This window comes from Equus asinus, chromosome 13, assembly GCF_041296235.1.
Source record: "Equus asinus isolate D_3611 breed Donkey chromosome 13, EquAss-T2T_v2, whole genome shotgun sequence".
In the NCBI taxonomy this organism is placed as follows: domain Eukaryota; kingdom Metazoa; phylum Chordata; class Mammalia; order Perissodactyla; family Equidae; genus Equus; species Equus asinus.
In genome coordinates this window covers 9,278,544-9,283,797 of record NC_091802.1, presented here as the reverse complement: position 1 = coordinate 9,283,797, position 5,254 = coordinate 9,278,544, and positions in this window count along the sequence as shown.

Below are 5,254 nucleotides of genomic sequence, written 5' to 3'. Positions count from 1 at the left end.
ATAAATCCTTTCTGGCCTTGTGGGGCATGCCATTCAGGCTTGCCTTGCATCACTCTTCATATTTAACATATTAAATGATAGGAGTCAAACACAAATATTTATTTTAACTTTGTGAGGGTTAATTTTCACCCGTTGATCCTTTCTTTCCAGCCCTGCAAATGAAGCTATGTGCCTTCAACAATTTAAAAAGAAAGTCCCCTCTTTGTTCCAATATTCTTGTCGTTTCAGGAATATGCTTACTCTCTCTGTTTTGCTTTTGCCCAAGCTGGTCCTCCACACCACACACTCTTTCCTGTCCACCTACTCATCTGACTTGCCTGCGATGAGAAAGGCTGAAGATTTTTTAGTAGAAAAAGGTGCTTTTAGGAAGTACTTCCCAACATTTTTCATGTCAGCGCACCGAGAAAAAATGATACTGGTGTGGTACACTAGAGTAATGTGGAAGTGATGTGGCTGTATCTGTAAAGGGCTTGGTGAGAACATTTCTTTATATTCCTTTAGATGTCTCTATGTGACATAAATATTAAAAATATACACAGAATTAAGAGAAATATTAAATACTGAATATGTCTAAAACTTCCAAATAATATGCTGTAAACTTTTAAGGAGAAATTTCAGCTAGATTCTAGGAAAAATAACTTTTTTATATCTGGCTTTATACTTGAAATAATGACACATTTCCTGATCAAAATTTTAAAAATGAAGGCATACAGTATTTGCATTCTTGATAATTACTGTCGTAGGGAAACTTTGCACAAGAAAATGATAAGAAAGTAAAAACATTTTCTTTTTACAGCTATTGAGATTATATTTTAAAAATTTACCAGCTCTTCTTTTTCCTTCATTGACAAATATAATGCTGAAATTTTTAGGATAATGAGACTAAATTTGGAATTCACTTGAGTTCTTTTTTTTCATATCAGATATTTCAAAAGATGATGAAGCTCTAATCTTCAAAAAGTCCATGTGTTAAAGGAGTCCCCCTGCGGCGGGGTTAATCACCACAAAAGGGGACATCAGCCACAAGTACACAGAGTGCCTGATGTATTCAAAGTCCTACATTTGGAGCTACCACTCTGAGCTGTCTCCTCCAGGACAACTTACTTGGCCTTCCAGCACCCCTACACTGGCTGGCTGCACGCCCTGCTCCTGGCATCCTGAAATATCAACCATCCAAGAAACTCCAGGGGTCCCTTGTCTACAGCCGGCAGCATCACACTCAGCTGGCTGCTGAAGTCAGTGCCCTCCTTGGTTCCACTCAGCACATGGGAAATGCCTCCTTTGGGGATTGTAAGGTATACCATCAAACCTTAGCTCAGCCTAGGCCACCCTCCGAGGACCCGTTGGTTAGGCCTTTCACAGCTGCAGAGCACCTCCCAAGGCTCTGGCCTCCCCTGCCCATCCAGCCATCCCAAGACTGACGGGATCGACACTTCATGGCACATCTATAACCTTTTTGATAGCAAGATATCCTGGTTGGGCAGCTCTGCTTTAAGGGGAGCTGTGGTTCTGTTTCCTCCTACCAAGCAGCCATTTTAGTGTCCAAACCAATATTCTGCTATTCTCTTATTCCATTCTTTCTGCCCCATGGGCATTTTCTTTATGCTTCCTTAAATATTCATTGTTTTGTCTTCTTACAAAATGTCATTCACTTTTAAGTCCTATCATGGTTATATATTCTGCCTCCTCAGTTTGTCCACTCCTTCAGTTTATACAAAGAGGGTTAAAGGTGGAGGTGGTCTAATTTCTTAATGCGAAACCTCATTCCCAACGGTTGAAAAATACACCCTCATTGTTCGCTATGCCACTTGGGGCCTTGTGACTCAGAACTCGTGACTGGTAAAACGTTCTCTGAGAACTAGGGCTTAAGGCATATATCAGGCATGACAATCTGCTTTTCCACTCTGCAAACAAGTCAAGATACGCATTCACGTCAGACATTTTTCTTGATTTCACCAGTATTTTGACCACTGTTCTAATGAGTCAGGGGCTTTTGACTTCCCTTGCTTACTCCTTGGGTTGTCTGTCACATTTAGGTCTAGTGACAACTCAGGAATAGAGAGAAGTCAAGAGTGAATACTGGTCTGTGTTGTGCAGGGAGGTTCAAAGGGAATGGCAGTAGCTGACCCTGTCTTCAGAAGGCTATAATCTAACTGAGAAACCAAGAGAGCACTAATGAAGTGGCTCAGGTCACCTTCAAAACAATGTGATGGCAGGTTAAAAAAGTACAGTGTACAAGTTCTTTGCAAGGAAGGGGCCATATTTCATGCATCTATTTGATCTTTATCAACACCTAGAATGTGCAAACATATAGAAAGTGTCTCCCAAATTCTAGTTTACAAATTCCAGATGCTCCAGGTTTCTTTATCCTAATCACTCTTGTCCCTGACAACTGAAATTGGATCCTGGATTTGCCTTTTGACTACACACCATTGGGTATCCTTGGAAACTTACTAACTTTCCCAAGACTCTGTTTCTTGATCTATAAAATGGATAATAAACTGATATCTCATAAAAGTTTTTGAGGAATAAATAAGATAAGAACAGTGTCTGGCATCCATTACTAATTCAGTACATATTAACAATTGTGATGACTAGGCCCCCACCTTTTATTAGTTCTTATCCTGAACTCTCTGTTGCAGTGAAGTAGTTTCCTTTCTGAATCCTATAACAAGGCATGCTTGTTTCACTGATCATTTCAATTATCCAGTAAACATTTACGGAGCATTACTGTATGCCAGGATCTTTGGTAAGCTGCCACCATGGAATGCCCTGCTCTCTTTCGTATCATTTATGTGTCTTATGTATATCAAAACCCAGCTCAGGTCTTACCCAGACATTTTTCATGGTTATTCTACTGATAGAGGAAGGGTAGTTTGGCCAGGAAAGATACAGACTAGTTTAAGCTGTTACATTAAGATAGGTATGAAGAAATGAGAGCCTGGTCTGGGGAGTTGGTGATGACAATGAAAAAGAAGGAGTGCTTAAGAAATTGGTTAACTGGTGATCTCTGAGGAGGGGAACTGAATGGTCAGTAACAGGGTTGAAGGGAGACTGACATTTCACAGTATATCCTTTTGTACCTTTTGAATTTTATGCTGGGTCCATGTATTACTTCTTTAAAAATAAAAAGTGATGATTTGTCAAAAGAGGTTCCCTCTAAAAAATGAAAGACAAGAATAGATGGAATTGTAAAGAGTATGACTACAGAATTAAAGAGATGAGAGATTAAATCCTAGAGGAGTCGGGATCCAAGAGGTAAATTTTCCAAGATGTCAGTTTTCCAGTGACCACTTCTCTCTCTGTACCATTGACTACACTCCAGGTCCATCAACCTACATGTTGAAAACTATGGGTGTGGATGTTGTTTTCTATGAATGTGTTGGTTTTCTGGTCCAAACTTGATACCTTTGCACCAGCAACCCACATGGACGAAGTTCCATCAGTAGAAACCTACACTTCCAAATGTCCAGTCATAGAATTTCCTGAAAATTTGCTTTATAAAAACCAATGAGAATGGCTAGCAAGACGCCTATGGGAGTGCTCATAATTTAAAGTTATTGAGAGAGATGGCGAGGATCATTCGAAAGCCATTTCTAATTTGGTTTTGTCAGATATTACATGGCTCTTTTTAGTAGTTGCAGAGTGAGCTTTCAAATAATATATTATTTAGTCCTAATTTGAAACAGATGTGGGAGACGGTAAGCTTGTATCTATGAGCACTCACGGGTAGAATTTTTCAGGAAGTTGCTGAAACTGTGCTGTACTAAAATACAAGAATCCAAAGGTTTGTTGTATGGAAAGCATCCTATTAAGTGCTTAGGAGGTAGGAAAATGGACCATACTTGGTACCTAACACCCAGCCGTTCTGCCAGCACAAAGCACATAATCTGTGTGTAGATAAGAGGGTTTGGTGACCCTTCATGGAGAAATTTGGGAGAAGCAAAACTAAGTCCCTTAAGACTAAACCAATGTTGTTTGTTTTCCTAAATTACAAAAGTAATATAGTTATGCGGATATTCTAGAAATTTGGAAAAAGAACAACAAAAGAATGAAAGTCAAGAGAAATTGTTTCTTAGTGGTGGATGTAGAGAAGAATGCATTCACTTCTGGACATCTTAACGTTCACTTACAATTTGTATTAGGTTAACCTGATTATGCAATTAAGAGGTGTGTGATCAGTATGTATACGGTCTCTATTAGCCTCCTGTTTATTAAATAGTAGGCATTAATATAGGTTAGTTGAATGACAAAGGAGGAAATGAACATTATTTTGACAATTCCACTATTTCCATAGCATTTTATAGCCTATAAATATCTTATGGGCATTATCTCACTTTTCTGTTTCAAAAGTTCTGGGCTATACACAGGACAGATAAACTCTCCTCATTTTATGTTTGAAGAAACCATGATTCAGAGGAGTGGGAAATGGCTTTCTTAATCAGAGTGGAACTCAAATAATGATTTCCTGCTCCACTCTCCATTGCTTTACTGCCTAATATATGCAACTCTGACTGCCGTTCATTCCGGAATTGCTCTAACTCCTTCAGGTTGACCATCAAGATGTAAGTTAGTAAACTGCTAGCCTTGAGCAGACATCTTACGATATTGGGAAGGTAAGATGATATAGCAATACAAATATACCAAGAATTATTCTAGAATGCTGAACAGTTTAAGTGTAGAGCCCCAGATGAGATGGGATGGAATATCTGCTCCCTCCTAACTCTTTGCTACCCTATTTTCTCAATCAACTTAAAATTAGCACACTGAGGGACCAGCTCCAGTGGCCTAGTGGTTAAGCTTGACACACTCTGCTTCAGTGGCCCAGGTTTGGTTCCTGGGCATGGACCTACGCCACTCGTCAGTGGCCATGCTGTGGTGGCTCACATACGAAATAGAGGAAGATTGGAAACAATCTTAGGGCTCAGGGTGACTCTTCCTCAGCAAAAAGAGAAAGATTGGCAACAGACGTTAGCTCAGGGCTAAGCTTCCTCAGCAAAAAAAAAAAAAAAAAAATTAGTGCACTGACTGTGACAGTACATGCACATATCTTTAATGAAGGGATGGCATCTAGTTGAGGGATCAGGGAAGGCTTCATAGAAGTGACATCTGAAATGGTGCATGAGGGAATGCGTAGGATTTGACAGGTGAAGGCTCAGGAAGAAAGAAGTCCTAGGTGTAAGAATGGAAACCGAAAGAACGAAAGTAGGAAGAGGGAAGGTTTGAAATCTGTCTGAGGAAGCAGGAGGGGAGC